The 20,893-nt window shown below is 35.5% G+C and overlaps 1 protein-coding gene across 6 annotated transcripts in view; it reads left to right on the top strand.

Annotated features, from left to right (window-relative positions):
- cpx (synaptic transmission protein complexin) overlaps positions 1-20,893 on the top strand; it is a 1,078,564-nt gene that overhangs the window by 64,693 nt on the left and 992,978 nt on the right. For 2 of the 6 annotated variants that reach the window (XM_075291798.1, XM_075291797.1), the window contains exon 1: positions 18,729-19,127. The exons of 2 other annotated variants lie outside the window; for them this stretch is intronic. The gene's annotated coding sequence lies outside the window, so the exon portion shown is untranslated. Of the gene's footprint in view, positions 1-18,728; positions 19,128-20,893 lie in introns of those variants that run through there. 2 more of the 6 variants (XM_075291795.1, XM_075291792.1) reach the window with 1 other exon arrangement.

The raw sequence follows: 20,893 nt of genomic DNA, 5'->3' as shown, positions 1-20,893 counted from the left end.
AACTTTGTCCATATCGGACCATAATTATATTCAATTCTTAATTTATTCTAGGTCATTTTTTTATAAAAGAAAATCATTCAAGTGTGTTATGCCAATAATGTGATTCAGTTAATTTTTTATTTGATACCATTGTTATAATCCACGAAAACCCCGCTATGGAAAGTAAGATCCTTAATACAATGAAAGTATTCGTTAATAGTATGAAATATTGGCATTAATATATACTCAGACAGTCAACCTGCAATAAAATCCTTGGACTCTGTGTTCCTTAACTCAAAAACGGCCATAGACTGCCGCAAATCTCTCAACGAGATGGCTGAGCAGTACAATATTCACCTAATATGGGTGCCTGGTCATAGGAACATACCGGGGAACTGTGAAGCAGATGTGTTAGCAAGGCTAGGAACTACCTTACATATTCCAGGGGAACTAGAATCTGTTGGTATGCCTCTGGCCACCTGCAAGCTCTTACTGCGTGAGAAGGCTGTTATGATGGCCAATATTCGATGGGAAAATTGCAGGGGTTGTAACGACACCAAGCAAATATGGCCCCATTTAAACTTAAACCGCACACTAGATATGCTAGAGTTCTCAAGGCGTCAGATAGCACTCCTAATATCTGCTATAACGGGTCGCTGCCTGATAGGCGAATTTGCGAAAACTATAGGTGCGAAGTATAATGACTATTGTATAAGCTGTCATGACGTGGAGGAAAAGGAATCAATTAAACACCTCTTGTGTGAGTGTCCTGCTTTTTGTGTAAGGCGTAAGCGAATTTTAGGAGCATATAGCTTTAGATTACTGGCTGACCTGGAAAACGTTAACTTAAGCAGTTTGTTAATGTTTTTGGAGCAATCTGGTTGGTTCCACAAAAGTAAATAATAGAGAAGGTTCAGTGGTTAAGACTAGAAGTGCCCATATGTAATAGGTACTTTTAGTTAAATGTGGTATCACAATGGACTGAATAGTCTAAGTGAGCCTGAAATTTAATCGGGCTGCCACTTTAACCTAACCTAACCTAACCTAATAGTATGAAATGTTGCGTTGATTAACCGAAAATTCGTTGTAATAACGAAACATTTCGTTGTATTAACGAATTTATTGTATAAGCTCACTTTTAATGACACATTTCGTTAATATAACGAAACTTTTTCTATCAGTGTACAATATTATATTTTCAGAGTCAGAGTTTGGGTTCAACTGTTCGCTGTTGCGATTTAGAAACATTTCGTTATCTATGCGAAATTAATTTGCCTAACATATTACTCACTATTTCGTACTTAATCGCTTTGTATTGGACACGGAGAATGTTCAAAACACCATATAGAAAATGGGTTAAAACCACAGCAGATTGTAGCTCATAGAGGTTTGCTTTTAGCATTATAATGATGAATCCAACACTGTGTCAACACGGCACACACTTAGCGATATTCATGTTTGATGCACGTCAAACATTTTAAGCTTTAGAATCTCTAGAGAATGAAAGTGCTTGAGTATGTCAATAAAATGGAATGAAAATATTCATAAAAATGCATTTTATATTCTATTGTGGTTACTATCACATCACCATATGAAGATTTTTAATTAATTTACGTTTTTCAAAAAAAAAAATGTATATGTTACTTTAATAATATTAGAAGAAAAACAAGTATATACGGCCGTAAGTTCGGCCAGGCCGAATCTTATGTACCCTCCACCATGGATTGCGTAGAAACTACTACGAAAGACTGTCATTCACAATCGAATTACTTGGGTTGTGGTATCTTAAAACTTCTTTACATCATTTTCTAAATTGTGAGTTAGTCCATACGTGGTATATATTAGACAAAAAAGTTATGTATAGTTAAGTCTACAAATAATTACGATTCGATATGGACGTTTTGCACGGTAAGTAGAGAGCCAGAATTGAAATACGGGGGTCGCTTATATGGGGGCTATATAGAATTATGCACTTGATATGGACCAATTTTTGTGTGATTGGGGATCGATTTATCTGAGGGCTATATAAAACTATAGACCGATATGGACCTAGTTAGGCATGGTTGTTAACGGCCATATACTAGCACAATGTACCAAATTTCAACCGACTCGGATGAAATTTGCTCCTCCAAGAGGCTCCTAAACCAAATCTCGGGAACTGTTTATATGGGGGCTATATATGATTATGGGCTGATATGGACCACTTTTGGCATGGTTGTCAAATATCACATACTACCAATACGTACCAAATTTCAACCAGATCGGATGAAGTTTGCTTCTCCAAACGGCACCGGAGGTCAAATCTGGGGATCGGTTTATACGGTGGCTATATATAACTATGGACTGATATGGACCACTTTTGGCATGGGTATTTGAGACCATATACTAACACCACGTACCAAATTTCAACTGACTCAGATGAATTTTGGTCTTCCAAGAGGCTCTGGAGGCCAAATCTGGGGATCGGTTTATATGGGGGCTATATATAATTATAGACCGATGTGAACCAATTTTTGCATGGTTATTAAAGACAATATACTCACACCATGTACCAAATTTCATTCGGATCGGATGAAATTTGCTTCTCTTAGAGGCTCCGCAAGCCAAATCGGGGGATCGGTTTATATAGGAGCTATTTATAGTTATGAACCGATGTGGACCAATTTTTGCATGGTTGTTAGAGATCATATGCTGACACCATGTACCAAATTTCAGCCGGATCGGATGAAATTTGCTTTTCTTAGAGGCCTCGCAAGCCAAATTTGGGGGTCCGTTTATATGGGGGCTCCGTTTATATGGGGCCCATTTGCAATATCATCCGACCTACATCAATAACAACTACTTGTGCCAAGTATCAAGTCGATAGCTTGTTTCGTTCGGAAGTTAGCGTGATTTCAACAGACGGACGGACGGACATGCTCAGATCGACTCAGAATTTCACCGCGATCCAGAATATATACTTTATGGGGTCTTAGAGCAATATTTCGATGTGTTACAAACGGAATAACAAAGTTAATATACCCCCATCCTATGGTGGAGGGTATAATAACAAGCATAGTGAAGGAGAGGCCTAATGTAAATCTGTAAATTAAAAAAAAAAAGAATAATACATTGAAATTTTTGTAGTGAAATTATCCAAAATAAATACACTTAACACCTTAACGAAGGTGCTACCTTCAGAAGGATACTCGCAAAAAAAAAACAGATCAAAAACGGCTGTAGCAAACACACAGTCCATTTCGTTTATATCAAGCTCTATTCCTTTTTGACTTTAAGTCTTTATTAACACACATTTTACAGCTTCATAGTAAAAATTTCGGAATTTTCCGTACATAACAGATTGGCTGATAAGTCCCTGGTCTAACAATGAAAAACACATTTTTTTGTCAAAATTCGTTTTTATTATTCAACATAATTCCCTTCAAGAGCGATACAACGATTATAACGACCTTCAAATTTTTTGATACCATTTTGGTAGTACTCCTTCGGTTTTGCCTCAAAATAGGCTTCAGTTTCGATGATCACCTCTTCATAGCAGCCAAATTTTTTCCCTGCGAACATCCTTTTGAGGTCTGAGAACAAGAAAAAGTCGCTGGGGGCCAGATCTGGAGAATACGGTGGGGGGTGGGGAAGCAATTCGAAGCCCAATTCATGAATTTTTGCCATCGTTCTCAATGACTTGTGGCACGGTGCGTTGTCTTGGTGGAATAACACTTTTTTCTTCTTTATATGGGGCCGTTTTGCCGCGATTGTGACCTTCAAATGCTCCAATAACACCATATAATAGTCACTGTTGATGGCTTTTCCCTTCTCAAAATAATCGATAAAAATTAGTCCACGCGCATCCCAAAAAAAACAGAGGCCATTACTTTGCCAGCGCACTTTTGAGTCTTTTCACGCTTCGGAGACGGTTCACCGGTCGCTGTCCACTCAGCCGACTGTCGATTGGACTCAGGAGTGTAGTGATGGAGCCATGTTTCATCCATTGTCACATATCGATGAAAAAACTCGAGTGTATTACGAGTTAACAGCTGCAAACGCCGCTCAGAATCATCAACACGTTGTTGTTTTTGGTCAAATGTGAGCTCGCGCGGCACCCATTTTGCACAGAGCTTCCGCATATCCAAATATTGATGAATGATATGACCAACACGTTCCTCTGATATCTTTAAGGCCTCTGCTATCTCGATCAACTTCATTTTACGGTCATTCAAAATCATTTTGTGGATTTTTTTGATGTTTTCCACCTCTTTCGGGCGTCCACTGCGTTCACTGTCCTCATTTCACCACACCAATTTTGCATACCAATCAATTATTGTTGATTTCCCTGGGGCAGAGTCCGGAAACTCATTATCAAGCCAAGTTTTTGCTTCCACCGTATTTTTTCCCTTCAGAAAACAGTATTTTATCAAAACACGAAATTCCTTTTTTCCATTTTTTTTTCACAATAACAAAAGTTGCTTCACAAAAGACGCTCTATCTCACAAACTAAACATTTAATACTAACGACGCCATCTATGTGTCAGACCGGGGAGTTATCAGCCAACCTGTTATCTGGAATATATGTTAAAAAAATAAAAAATTGTGGTGTTCCGTCGAAGCAGGGAATGAACCCACGACCCTTGGTATACAAGGCGGACGTACCCAACTAAATATATGTTTCTGTTAAATAAAGTGGCTCGTGGGCGCCGAAAACAATATTATATAAATATAACTGTTTAACTGTTCATGACAATAACAGCTACGTATCCCAATGGATAGTGTGTTGGCTTACAAATTGTATGGTCCGCGGTTCGATTCTCCATCCAGGCGAAAGGTAAAATTTATAAAATCGAATAATTTCTTCTACATTTTTTGTATTATATAAAGAGTTGCTAGGAACTAAAAGACCTCATGGAAGTAAGAAAGATGTGAGGGAAAATCCAATTAGCCAGAAAAGATTGTTTTTGGGAGTTGGTCTTTATGAAATTGTTTATACATCCTGGAAAAGAATAAACGTTTACCACAAAAAATATCTACTTTTCTTCCAAATAAACTTCCTTGCATCCAAAAGCAAATGGGAAACGATCTTTGTTTGTCTAAAATTTCGTTTGGGAGGAAAGAATTATTTTTTTGAGTGTACGTTCTTTTTAACGAATGAAGGGTTTAATGCCGCAAATATTACTCATGATTTTTATGCACTCCACCATAAGATGGTATATGTTACGTGTAGTCTTTGCAATTCTACATTAAAAATTTACTTTTAAAATCCCATATATTTTGCATTAAATATTGGCCGAACCTTCGGTCATATATTAATTTTTTATTATACCCTCCACCATAGGATGGGGATATATTAACTATGTCATTCCGTTTTGAACATATCGAAATATTGGTCTATAAGACCCCATAAAGCATGTATATTCTCGGTCGTGGTGAAATTGTGAGTCGATCTAGCGATGTCCGTCCGTCTTTTGAAAACACGGTAACTTCCGAACGAAACATGCTATCGAATTAACATTTTGGCACAAGTAGTTGTTATCAATGTAGGTTGGATGGTATTGCAAATAAACAATATCGGTTCACTTTTACGCATATCCTCCATATAAAAGGACCCACTGATTTGGGTTGCGGAGCCTGTATGAGAAACAAATTTCATCCGATCCGGTTGAAATTTGGTAAGTGGTCCCTAACATTCATGCAAATATTGGTCCATATAGGTCCATAATTATATATAGCCCCCATATAAACCGATCCCCTGATTTTGCTTGCTCTCCTGAAGGAGCAAATTTCATCCATCGTGTTAGTATATGGTCCCTAACCGATCCCCAGATTTGAATTTCGGAGCCTCTCGAAAGACGAAATTTCATCCGATCCAGTTGAAATTTGGCACGTGGTGTTAGTATATGGTCTTTAACAATCATGCAGAAATTGGTCCATATCGGTCCATAATTATATATAGCCCCCATATAGGCCAATCCCAAGATTTAAACTACGGAGCGTCTTGGAGGAGCAAATTGCATCCGATTCGATTAAAATTTTGTACGTTGAGGTAGTATACACTCAGAAAATGGCATATCGTAACTACGAGTAAATTTCATATTAATGGTAAGTTCATGATTTTTATTTAGTTAGTTAAATTTACCTACATGTGAAGAAAATTTACTTTGTTGTTGTAAAATGAGCTTATCTTAAGTACACTCAGAATGGCCATATCCTTCCCTTTTAGTAAGTAAATGGACTCAAGCCGATTTCATAATCATGAGTATATGTTTTTCCGAAATATCGTAAAAGTTTACTTAGGTTTAATTAAATTCAACTACTCGTTATGACGAAGCACTTGTTTAACAAAAATGTTAATATTAAGTATGCTTTAACTATGAAAGAACAGCATTTTTTACTGGTCTCAAAAAATTAGTTTCGTAATCATGTGTATAGTCCATAATAAGACACAGTTCAAACTTTTTTACTTAACAGTAGTTAAAATATATTGCATGGGAGGAATTTTAACTAACTGAGAGTATATTATACCACTAGCTATTATGTAGAAAAATAGTGAGTCATATTTGTGAATAGAACAAAAATTTTCGGGTGTGGTATATAATTAGTATAATTATAATTAACGTGTAAACCAATAACTAATATTAGATATTGTTATATTAAATTCCTAAGTACGTATGTACTCCCAAATATGGAAGATATTTCCTTCCCATAAGTTAATAATTATATTTCCATTTTTTAAAAATGAACAGATATATTTTTATTGGATGACAGTATGAACTTATCACTGGTAAATAATTATTTACGTTTTTGTATTATATAACTAATTTTTATATGAGAGAATCGTTAGGAGCCAAATTAGCGTTACCATGTTTTTATGTAAAATCCCCAAAAATTCGTCCAAACAAAGTATCTTTATGTAAACATAATCATAACGTTAGGCGGTATGCGAAACATTTTTCGCCGGCGTACAACGGTGTCCCGTTGTGAATTTTTGGCTCCCCATAATAAAAACAAGTATTCGCCTTTCGCTATGGTTGTGTTTACATATGAACACCCAGAATGAGACGAGATAGACACATGGTGTCTTTGGCAATAATGCTCAGGGTGGGTCCCTGAGTCGATATACCCATGTCCGTCTGTCCGTCCGTCTGTCTGTGAACACATTTTGTAATCAAAGTCTAGGTCGCAATTTAAGTCCAATCGCCTTCAAATTTGGCATATGTTCTTAATTTGGAATAGAACTCTATTGATTTGGGAAGAAATCGGTTCAGATTTAGATATAGCTCCCATATATATCTTTCGCCCCATATGTACTAATATGGACCCAGCAGCCAGAGTTTTATACCAAAATTTTGTACAAACATAACACTTAGTCGTATAGTCAAGTGTGCAAAATTTGATTGAAATCGGTTCAGATTTAGATATAGCTCCCATATATATCTTTCGCCCGATATGGACTAATATGGTTCTGATAGCCAGAGTTTTGGCCCAGTTTGGTTGAAATTTTGCACAGGGAGTAGATTTAGCATTGTAGCTCTGCGTGCCAAATTTGATTGAAATCGGTTCAGATTTATATATAGCTCCCATATATAGCTTTCGCCCGATTTACACTCATATGACCACAGAGGCCAATTTTTTACTCCGATTTAGTTGAAATTTTGCACAGGGAGTAGAATTAGCATTGTAGCTATGCGTGCCCAATTTGGTTGAAATCGGTTCAGATTTAGATATAGCTACCGTATATATGTTTTTCTGATTTCGACAAAAATGGTCAAAATACCAACATTTTCCTTGTAAAATCGCCACAGCTTATTCGAAAAGTTGTAAAAATGACTCTAATTTTCCTAAACTTCTAATACATATCCTTAAAATTGCTTCAGATTTAAATGTTTCCCATATTATACCCTCCACCATAGGATGGGGGTATATTAACTCTGCCATTCCGTTTGTAACACATCGAAATATTGCTCTAAGACCCCATAAAGTATATATATCCTGGGTCGTGGTGAAATTCTGAGTCGATCTAAGCATGTCCGTCCGTCCGTCTGTTGAAATCACGCTAACTTCCGAACGAAACAAGCTATCGACTTGAAACTTGGCACAAGTAGTTGTTATTGATGTAGGTCGGATAGTATTGCAAATGGGCCATATCGGTCCACTTTTACGTATAGCCCCCATATAAACGGACCCCCAAATTTGGCTTGCGAGGCCTCTAAGAGAAGCAAATTTCATCCGATCCGGCTGAAATTTGGCACATAGTGTTAGTATATGGTCTCCAACAACCATGCAAAAATTGGTCCAAATCGGTCCATAATTATATATAGCCCCCATATAAACCGATCCCCAGATTTGGGTTACGGAGCCTCAAAGAGAAGCAAATTCCATCCGATCCGGCTGAAATTTGGTACAAGGTGTTAGTATATGGTCTCTAACAACCATTCAAAAATTGGTCCACATCGGTCCATAATTATATATAGCCCCCATATAAACCGATCCCCAGATATGGCTTGTGGAGCCTCTAAGAGAAGCATATTTCATCCGATCCGTCTGAAATTTGGTACATGGTGTTGGTATATGGTCTCTAACAATCATGCAAAAATTGGTCCACATCGGTCCATAAGTATATATAGCCCCCATATAAACCGATCCCCAGATTTGGCTTGCGGAGCCTCAAAGAGAAGCAAATTTCATCCGATCCGGCTGAAATTCGGTACATGATGTTGGTATATGGTCTCTAACAACCATGCAAAAATTGGTCCACATCGGTCCATAATTATATATAGCCCCCATATAAACCGATCCCCAGATTTGGATTGCGGAGCCTCAAAGAGAAGAAAATTTTCTTTAACAAGCGTGCCAGAATTGGTCCATATCGGTCCATAATTATATATAGCCCCCATATAAAACGTTCTCCAGATTTGACCTCCGGAGCCTCTTGGAGGAGCAAAGTTCATCCGATCCGGTTCAAATTAGGAACTGGTGTTAGTATATGGTCGCTAACAACCATACCAAAATTGGTCCAATCACACAAAAATTGGTCCATATCGGTTCATAATCATGGTTGCCACTAGAGCCAAAAATAGTCTACCAAAATTTTATTTCTATAGAAAATTTTGTCAAAAGTTTATTTCTATAGAAAATTTTGTGAAGATTTTATTTCTATAGAAAATTTTGTTAAAATTTTATTTCTGTAGAAAATTTTGTCAAAATTTTATGTCTACTTTGTAAAACTGAATTATATACGTATTGGATCGATCTTTTTTGATTTAATATATACCACGTATGGACTTACATAAAATTTTGAGGATGGTGTTAGGAGGTTTTAAGATACCTTGCCATCGGCAAGCGTTACCGCAACTTAAGTAATTCGATTGTGGATGGCAGTGTTTAGAAGAAGTTTCTACGCAATCCATGATGGAGGGTACATAAGCTTCGGCCTGGCCGAACTTACGGCCGTATATACTTGTTTTTTTACTAACATTGTGTTCCACCCTAGTGCATTGGCCGACTTACATTTTGAGTCTATAGATTTTGTAAAAGTCGATCAAATTCTGTCCAGATCGAGTGTTATTTAAATGTATGTATTTGGGAAAAACCTTTATATATAGCCCCCAACACATTTGACGGATGTAATATGGTATCGAAAATTTAGATCTACAAAGTGGTGCAGGGTATAATATAGTCGGCCCCGACCCACTTTAGACTTTCCTTACACGCAAAAAAATAATTCTTTCCTCCCAAACGACAAACAAAGTTCGTTTCTCATTTGCTTTTCGTTGAAAGGAAGTGTATTTGGAAGAAAAGTATATACTTTTTGTGATAAACGTTTATTCTTTTCCAGGATGTAAAAACAATTTCATAAAGACTAACTAAAAAAAAATTTTTCTGGCTAATTGCATTTTCCCTCACATCTTTCTCACTTCCACGAAGTTTTTAGTTTTTTGCACCTTTTTCTGTAATACAAACATGTAGAAGAAATTATACGATTTTATAAATGTTTAATTTTTTTGTTACCTTGGACGGAGAATCGAACCGCGGACCATGCACTTTGTAAGCCAACACACTAACCACTGAGCTATGTACCTGTTATGGTCATCAATAGATAAATATCCATATAAGTTATATTTGTATAGCATAGCTTGTGGCGCCCACGAACCGAATAAACAAAGTTTATTTAACAGAAACAAACATTTAGTTTGGCACCGTGGAGCAGTGGTTGCTACGTCCGACTTGCATGCCAAGGGTCGTGGGTTCGATCCCTGCTTCAACCAAAGTTTTTTTTTTTTTTAACATATATTCCAGATATGTTCGGAAGATTCCGAACAAATGTTCAACATTACATTGTAGTATATTAAATTTTGAACTGTAAAATGTGTCTTATTAAAGACCTAAAGTCAGAAAAGAACAGTGTTTGATATAAACGAAATGGACTGTGTTGTTGTTTCAAAAAAACTTTTGTTATTGAAAAAATATAAATTTTGTGACAAACGAGTTTTATTGGTGATAAAAGTTTAAAATTTTCGAAGCAATTCAAAAAACTCTAACAAAAGAAAAACGTTTTCGGTACACGTTTTCCAAACGTTTTTTTTCTTTGCGTGTACTTGTTTTACACTATTTGCAGGGAAAGTTTCTCAAAAAAGGAATTTGGTTCTTAATTTTTCCACGGGAAAGGAAGTTCCTTCTTGCAATTCATAGAACATGCTTCATTTTCCGGTATATGTTCGCAAAATGCACTGTATCCGTGTCCGATTGCAAATATTTATTTTCTCTAATTTATTTTACAACTGCATATAAACACTGTATGTGTTGAAATAGGATTTGTGCGGTTGAAATAGGATTTTAAACATTTCTTGACGTTTGAAATTCACAGAACATGCTAATGATGCTATGAGTGACACCACTTGAAGAGAAGTAAACAACATCTGAAAGAAAAGTTTTATGTTCGGGAAAAAAAGGAATTAGATTCTTAATTTTTTGAGATTTGCACGGGATAGGAAGTTCCCTCGTGCAATACGTTTGTAAAAACTTCCAAAAATTATAATAGAAGAACAAAGTTTGCGAAACCCGTGTTTAAATTGTTTTTGTTTAGCATGTACTCGATTCACTTTTGTTACTTGGTGCCCTTTATACATAAACGCTGTACACAATATTTTCTACACAGAAAAAAATTTTTCGATCAATAAATTTCATGATTGAATTTAAAATCATGAAATTTATTGATCGAATTAATTTTTTAATTGAAATGTCTTTAATAAAAAAAAAATGTATACATTTGATATAATTATTGGGCATAAAAAAAAAAATATTTTATTCAAAAATTAATTGATTTGATTTGAAAATTTCAACTAAAAATTTAATTGATGTTGATTGCAAAACTCAATTATTTTTTTTTAATATTATCAATTACTTCCTTATCTGAATTTGTGTTTTTGATTGGATTAAAAAATTGCTTCTTTGAAATAAATTTTTATTTATAAGTTAAAAAATGTCCATCACTTTTTATACCCTGCGCCACACTGTGGTACAGAGTATTATAAGTTAGTGCATATGTGTGCAACACCTCGAAGGAGACGAGATATGGTGTCTTTGGCTATATTGCTTAGGGCCGGCCTCTGAGTCGATCTAGCCATGTCCGTCTGTCTGTGACCACATTTTTGTGATCAAAGTCTAGGTCTCAATTTAATTCCAATCGACTTCAAAATTGGCACAAGTATGTGTTTTGAGTCAGAATAGACCCCTATTGATTTTGGAAGAAATCGGTTCAACTTTAGATGTAGCTCCCATATATATCTTTCTCCCGATATGAACTTATATGACCCAAGAAGCTAGAAGTTTGCCCTGATTTGCTTTAAAATTTGCACAGGGAATATAATTAATGTACTCGATATACATGCCAATTTTGGTTGAAATCGGTTCAGATTTAGATATAGCTCCCATATATATCTATCGTCCGATATGCACTCATATGACAACAGAGGTCAAAGTTGTAACCCGATTTACGTGAAATTTTGCACAGGGATTAGAAATAATATTGTAACTATGCATACCAAATTTGGTTGAAATCGGTTCAGATTTATATGTAGCTCCTTGTAAAAACGTCATAAGTCGAAAACTTGTAAAAATTATTCCAATTTTCCCAAACTTCTAATACATATCTATCGACCGATAAATCATAAATACACTTTTGCATAGTTTCCTAAAAAATGCTTCAGTTTCCCATATTTTTTACTAACATTTTGTTCCACCCCAGGGCATTAGCCGATTAAAATTCTAAGTCTACAGAAGTCTAACAAATTTTGTCTAGATCGAGTCAGATTTAAATATATGTATATGGAAACATAAACTTTATATATAGCATCCAACACATTTGGTCGATTTGATATGGTATCGAAAATGTGGATTTTTCTTACTTGTGTTAACTGATTTAGTCTTCCAAGTTTGATTAAAAATATAATTAAATCAATTAATTTACTAATTAAAAATTTAAATGTGTTCATTCATAGACATTATTAACTTAATGCTTCTATCTTAATTAATAAGTTAATTGTATCAATTAATTTATTAATTGAAAAATGTTTAAACATTAATCAACTTTTTAATTGGAAATATTTTGGTGATATTTTTTTCTGTATATGGATATGAAAATAGTTGCGAAATTCATGACGATATCAAACAAATCGGGTCGTCCCAGCATCAGCTCCCATATATACACACAAAATTTATTTCACGAAATTAATTGATCCAATTTATTTTTTAATTGAAGTGTCTTCAATCACAAAAATGATAGTATCAATTAAACAACAAGTATATACGGTCGTAAGTTCGGCCACACCGAATCTTATGTACCCTCCACCATGTAATAAAGACTGTCATCCACAATCGAATTATTTGGGTTGCGGTAACACTTGGCGATGGCAAGGCATCTTAAAACTTCTTAACACCGTCTTCGCAGTTGTAAGTTAGTCCATACGGGGTATATATTAAACAAAAATTGCCGATTAAATACGAAAATAACACATACAAAAAAGGCCGATTAAATACGTATATAATTCAGCTTGACAAAATTGTCTATAGAAATAAAATTTTCACAAAATTTTCTATAGCAATAAAATTTTGACAAAATTTTCTATAGAAATAAAATCTTGAAAAAATTTTCTATAGTAGTAACATTTTGACAAAATTTGCCATAGTAACAAAATTTTGAAAAAATTTTCTATAGTAATAAAATTGTGGAAAAATTTTCTGTAGAAATAAAATTTTGGTATGTTAGATTATTTTTGGGGATCGGCTATATATAACTATAGACCTATATGGACCAATTTTGGCATGGTTGTTAGCGGCCATATACTAGATCCAAATTTCACTACATACCTAATTTCAACCGGATCGGATGAATTTTGCTCCTCCAAGGCTCCGGAGGTCAAATCTGGGGATCGATTTAAATGGGGGCTACATATAATTATGGACCGATATGGACCAATACCTGCATGGTTGTTAGAGACCATATACTAACACCACGTACCAAATTTCTACCAAATCGGATGAATTTTGCTCATCCATGAGGCTCCGGAGGTCAAATCTGGGGATCGGTTTATATGGGGATATATATATTTATGGACCGATGTGGACCAATTTTTGCATGGTTGATAGAGACCATATACTTACACCATGTACCAAATTTCAGCGGGATCGGATGAAATTGTCTTCTTTTAAAGGCTCCGCAAGTCAAATCGGGCATCGGTTTATATGGGGGATATATAGAATTATGGACCGATGTGGACCAATTTTTACGTGGTTCATAGAGACCATATACAAACGCCATGTACCAAATGTCAACCGGATCGGGTGAATTTTGCTCCTCCAAGAGGCTTCGCAAACTCCGCAATCTTAGTGTCGGTTTATATGGGGGCTATACGTAAAAGTGGTCCGATATGGCCTATTTGCAATACCATCCGACCTACATCAATGACAACTACTTATTCCAAGTTTCAAGTCTATAGCATGTTTCGTACGGAAGTTAGCGTTATTGTAACAGACGGACGGACGGACATGCTCAGATCGACTCAGAATTTCACCACGACCCAGAATATATATACTTTATGGGGTCTTAGAGCAATATTTCGATGTGTTACAAACGGAATGACAAAGTTAATATACCCCCCATCCTATGGTGGAGGGTATAAAAAATTAACTAAAAGTAAAGAAGAAAATCATTGGCGCAAAATCATGACCATTTTAACCATATCGGTCATCTTTTACGTATAGCCCCCATATAAAGGGACCCTCAGATTTGGCTTGTGGAGCCTCTAACAGAAGCATATTTCATCCGATCCGGCTGAAATTTGGTACTTGGTGTTGGTATATGGTCTCTAACAACCATGAAAAAATTGGTCCATATCGGTCCTTAATTATATATAGCCCCCATATAAACCAATCCCCAGATTTGGCTTGTGGAGCCTCTAAGAGAAGCATATTTCATCCGATCCGGCTGAAATTTGGTACATGGTGTTGGTATATGGTCTCTAACAACCGTGCAAAAATTGGTCCACATCGGTCCATAATTATATAGAGCGCACATATAAACCGATACCCAGATTTGGGTTGCGGAGCCTCTTAAGGAGCAAAATTCATCCGATCCGGTTGAAATTTGGTACGTGGTGTTAGTATATTGTCTCTAACAACCACGCAAGAATTGGTCCATATCGGTCCATAATTATATATAGCCCGCATATAAGCCGATCCCCAGATTTGACCTTCGGAGCCTCTTAGAGGAGCAAAATTCATCCGATCCGGTTGAAATTTGGTACGTGGTGTTAGTATATTGTCTCTAACAACCACGCAAGAATTGGTCCATATCGGTCCATAATTATATATAGCCCCCATATAAACCCATCCTCCGATTTGGCTTGCGGAGCCTCTAAGAAAAGCAAATTTCATCCGATCCGGCTGAAATTTGGTACATGGTGTTGGTATATGTTCCCTAATGACCATGCCAAAATTGGTCCATATCGGTCTATATTTATATATAGCTGATCCCCAATCACACAAAAATTGGTCCATATCGGTTCATAACCATGGTTGCCACTCGAGCCAAAAATAATCTACCAAAATTTTATTTTTATAGAAAACATTGTCAAAATGTTATTTTTATAGAAAACATTGTCAAAATGTTATTTCTATAGAACATTTTGTCAAAATTTTATTTCTATAGAAAATTTTGTCAAAATATTATTTCTATAGAAAATTTTCTCAAAATTTTATTTCTATAGAAATTTTTTTCCAAATTTTATTTTTTTTAGAAAATTTTTTCCAAATTTTACTTCTATATAAAATGTTGTCAAAATTTTATTTCTATAGAAACTTTAAACTTAATTATATACATATTTAATCGGCCTTTTTTAGTTTAATACGGTGTTAGGAAGTTTTAAGATACCTTCCAACGGCAAGTGTTACCGCAACCCAAGTAATTCGATTGTGGATGTTACTCTTCAGTAGAAGTTTCTACGCAATCCATGGTGGAGGGTACATAAGCTTCGGCCTGGCCGAACTTACGGCCGTATATACTTGTTTTTTTTTTTTGATTCGTCACGAAATTAATTTATCCAATTAATTTTTTAATTGAAATGTCTTAAATCACAAAAATTATAGTATCAATTAAAAAATTAATTGGAAGTCAATTAAAAAAATAATTGATACTATTAATTTTTGTGATTGATTTATGTTTCAATAAAAAAATTTGTTGAATAAATTAAATTTTTAATTGAATATTTTTTATACCCACCACCATAGAATGGTGACGGGGTATAATAAGTTTGTCATTCCGTTTGTAACGCATCGAAATATCGATTTCCGACTATATAAAGTATATATATTCTTGATCAGGGAGAAATTCTAAGACGATATAAGCATGTCCGTCTGTCCGTCTGTCCGTCTGTCTGTCTGTCTGGCTGTCTGTTGTAATCACGCTACAGCATTCAATAATGGAGCTATCGTCCTGAAATTTGGCACAGAATCGTCTTTTGTCTGCGCGCAGGTCAAGTTCGAAGATGGGCTATATCGGGCCATGTTTTGGTTTTCATCCAATTTGCGCGAAATTGGAAATCTAGAGATATTTTGGGACCTTGAAGAGGTGTGCCAAAAATGGTGAGTGTCGGTCCATGTTTTGGTATAGCCCCCATATAAACCGACCTCCCGATTTGGGGTCTTTCGCTTATAGAAACCGTAGTTTTCATCCAATTTGCGCGAAATTGGAAATCTAGAGATATTTTGGGACCTTGAAGAGGTGTGCCAAAAATGGTGAGTGTCGGTCCATGGTTTGGTATAGCCCCCATATAAACCGACCTCCCGATTTGGGGTCTTTCGCTTATAGAAACCGTAGTTTTCATCCAATTTGCGCGAAATTGAAAATCTAGAGATATTTTGGGACCTTGAAGAGGTGTGCCAAAAATGGTGAGTGTCGGTCCATGTTTTGGTATAGTCCCCATATAAACCGACCTCCCGATTTTACTTCTTGGGCTTATAGAAACCGTAGTTTTTATCCAATTTGCCTGAAATTGGAAATCTAGAGGTATTTTTGGGCCATAAAGAGGTGTGCCGAAAACGGTTAGTATCGGTCGGTATTTTAGTATAGCCCCCATAAGAACGATTTCCCGATTTAACACCTTAGGTTTCTAGAAACCGTAGTTTTTATCCGATTTGACTGAAATTGTAAATATTCTCTCACAAAAACGTGTATCGGATTAAGTTTTTATCGGTCCATTTGGTAATGCCTCCATATAGACCAATTTCACTTCTTGTGAGTATAGAAGGCGCACTGATCATGAAAATTGCTTGAAACTCAATGTAAAATTTCCAGATTTTATTTTTCGGGTGAAAATCTACAGATTTAAAATTTCAAATCAAGACGTTATTTTATAATTTTCTTGCACACTTACAAGAGATGTTAATGATTCCTCTAAAACTCAAACAAAAATGGTTCTTATAAATCCAGAATCTGATATAGTCCTCATAGGTGAAATCTTTAAATGTATCTTCGGGAAGTGTCCTCAAGTCCTCAAGCCCTCCTGAAATTTCAAAGGAAATCCTAATATTTGGTTCATGGTGGTGGGTATTTAAGATTCGGCCCGGCCGAACTTACTGCTGTATATACTTGTTAAAACTCAATTAAGACTTTAATTGGAAAAATTTCCGTGCATTTTTTTTTTCTGTGTATACACGTGAACACCGTTCAATTGGGTGAAAAATCTTCTAAATATTAAGTATAGTTCTCACTTCTATAAAACACTTCAAATGTGTGCAATACCACTAATTCAGGAGAGATTGCCCGGTAACAGATCTTCCGTATTATTATTTGCTAAATATCACATTAAATGCATCATAAATCTTTTATTCAATTTTTTTGAACTCTTATATCGCCTTGTCGACAATTTAATTGAAAAAAATTAAATATTCAAATTCAATGTAGCCATATATGTTTGTTACAATGTATGTATCGCCGAATATTCAATGTTGATGTTCGAAAATGAACTTCGCCTAAATTCTCCTACGAGAACACTCATACACTTTACTTTGCCCCTATTTCGATGGGGTTAACTGACAACAACAACAACACCTATAATAAAACCTCAAAAATCATACTCATTTCTCATTATTCTCTCTCCCTCTCTCAGTGAGAGAAAGAGCCTATTTGAGTCGGATTCACTCAAATTGAGTTACACTTAAACGGATTACAACATTAAACTGTGTCGTCGGGTATACACAAATGGGCACTTTGCCAAAATAGGGACTACCAATATACCGTTCTCTTTCACACAACTGCTGAGGGGTGCTTCGCTAGAATTGTATGTCGTAACGAATGTCTTTCGTATCTTGTAATGCGAACATTGAATAGCCAGAAAAAGAACCGATTCACAACAAAAGAAAGTCCATTACAAGTCAGTAGGGATAGAGGAATGGTAGCATGTAACAGCAACAGCAGCAGCAGCTGCAGACGCAATGGTGGCAGCAGCAATGGGGGGCAATGTGAAAGGTAAAAATCATAAAGAAATATTTTTGGCACGGCTACTGATGGCCCCTAAATGTAGGCTTCACTCGTCACAAGATTTCGTTGATTGAGATGTGTAGTAGAGGTTTCCGCCACCGCCACCGTCGCCGTCGCTGCAGCCACTACAACTACTGCTGGCCGTTCAATGATGAATTTTTGAGTATTTCCGTTTCCCTCTTGTGGGGCTGTGTGTGAGTGTGTGCCTGTGGTGCAGTCAATGTTTTCAGATGACCTAAAGAGAAATTTCTCATTGTAAGTGGCATGGCTAAGAGCAAATATGGATGTGCACAAAAAGCAAAGAACGCAAAAAAAAAAACATCATCACATGGTGTGCATTTTCAACCGATAGCTGGTAGGGTAATATATTCGGAGAATATTTGTAAACTATGTGAAAACGATGAAAGCCGATGTTTCACTTTCTCCACACACACACACACATACACGTGTACTCTCATACAAAATTTGTTGGGTTGTAGAAATTGTTGTCGATGGTATTGCTGTTGTTTTGACCAAATTCAGTTTTATATACAAAAACAAAAAATAAAAATCGGAGACGATTATTGTATGATGATGGTGATAATGATGACGATGATGATGTAGACGATGACGTTGTTCTTGTTGTCGCTATCGTTATCCCATTGCATGTGTGTGCGAGTGAGTGTGTAGGGCACACTGTTTTTAAACTAAAATGTCGGCTATATATGCTTTATTCGCTAAACCAAAGCAGTAGTGTGCCACAGAAGAGTGCAAACGTAGCACAGTGCCACAGTCATCAGCTCTACACATATTCGTCAATTTGTCCTTGTGTGTGTGTGCATTAAGCAAATATATCGTCACAAAGAAACCCCAAGAAAAAAAAGCGAAAAAATAGATTACAAAAATCTAAAGACTTTGAAATATAAAAAAAAATATAAAAATAAAATAAACCAAAAAACAAAAATCTCCACAAACAGAATAGACCCTAACATTGGAGATTCATACTCCTCCGATTGCCATCGAGTGGTGTGTCCTTGTGTTTCAAGACCCTCAACCCATGTGAAGGAATCTAAAAAACAAATAATAAAACAAGGAAAAGACAAAACTCCTAATGAATCGTTGAGTCAAGTTGTCAAAACCTAATAAAGTGAGTGTTTACGAATAAAGCAAAACCAAAATAAACAGAAACAATGACAAGAAGTTCGTCTGCTCAAAAGTTGCACAGAGAGACAGAGAGTAAAAGAAGTTTCATTTCCTTTGTCGCAGCTCTTTAACGTCCTTTGATTTCCGGTTAATAATGGGGATAGAGCGATGAAGTTATACCGCAAAGCTAATCAAATTCACTTTAAAGTTTATTTTTATTTTAAATTAAATTTATACAATTTATGAATGATGAAGAGATAATGGAGATTTCCAGACAATATAAATTGAAAAATTATAAGAAAGGCCTAAAGTCTGGTGAAATCATTTACTGTGAAAACGTTCAGCATTAGACACTCACGGTCTCCTAAATTTTGTCTAAATTTGGAAAGTGTCCATTTATGAGAATTTTATTATAATGGGACAATAGTCCCATAGTCGACTTTTAAGAGACGGCAGAGTGACCAAATTTGAAAGTTGTCCCTGCACCAAAAAAAATATTGTCGTAGGGCCAAGAATTTCATGTCCTTAAAATACGAATGTAAATTTTGCTTAGCATAAAAGACGCATTTTCCTAATATAAAGTTTTTTCTTTGTCCAAAAGTCCATAAACTTTTCAATGAAGTCGTATTGTCCTTATAATTAAGTGATTTGACTTAAAAATGGGTATCATAATATGAAAGACAAATTTTTTGGGGTAAAGTTAACTTGACTTTAAAAATTCAGAAAAATTCTTTAAAATTAATGAAATTGTCTTTAAATTTGTTGTTTTTTTGCATCTTGACTACAAAGCAGAAAATCGTTCAAAAAATAGGACATGTTTTTCAACACTTTATTTTAAAGACGTTTTTACTTTTAACATTGCATAATTTCTACTGGAAGTCGAGTCTGAATTTGGAAACTGAAGTTTTTGTTAACTCGTTTTTAAAGGGCTTTGATAGCATATGAAGAAAAAAAGCTGAAAAAACGAAAAATTACAATTTGCTTCCTAGAGCCAAGTACACAAAACCCAAATTTATACCCTTCACCACTACTGTGGTACAGGGTATAATAAGTTTGTGCATTTGTATGTAACGCCAAGAAATAATAGTCATAGACTCATCTTTTATTATACCGATCGGCTTAGAATTAAATTCTGAGTCGATTTAGCGATGTCCGTCTGTCTGTCTGTCTGTCCGTCCGTCTGTCTGTATATGTAATTTTGTGCACAAAGTACAGCTCGCAATTTAAGTCCTATCGTCCTCAATTTTGGCATGGGGTCTTTCTTTGGGTCAAAGACAATCGCTATTGATTTTGGAAGAAATCGGTTCAGATTTAGATATAGCTGCCATATATATTTATCACCGATTTGATTATAATTCACGTATTTATGAATCAAATTTTGTACATCTGAATGTTTTGTCGGTCACGTAAAACCTTCAAAACATCAGCTAAATCGGTTCAGATTTAGATATAGATCCCATATATATCTTTCGTCCGATTTGCACTTATATGGCTTCAAAAGCCAGAATTTTACTCTGATTTGCTTCAAATTTAGCACAAGGGGTACGTTTAATAATATTGTTAAATGTGCCAAATTTGGTTAAAATTGGTTCAGATTTAGATATAGCTCCCATATATACCTTTGGTTCGATTTGCACTTATATGCCCTCTAAAGCCAGAATTTTACCCTAATTTGCTTCAAATTTTGCAAAAGGAGTGCGTTTAATAGTACACTGAAAAAAATATTGTCGTGAGGTCAAAGATTTCATGTCTTTAAAATACGAATGCAAA

The sequence above is a fragment of the Haematobia irritans genome, chromosome 1 (genome assembly GCF_050003625.1).
Source record: "Haematobia irritans isolate KBUSLIRL chromosome 1, ASM5000362v1, whole genome shotgun sequence".
Classification (NCBI taxonomy): domain Eukaryota; kingdom Metazoa; phylum Arthropoda; class Insecta; order Diptera; family Muscidae; genus Haematobia; species Haematobia irritans.
The sequence above is the reverse complement of the archived record's forward strand: the minus strand, read 5'-3'. Positions and strand labels throughout refer to the sequence as shown.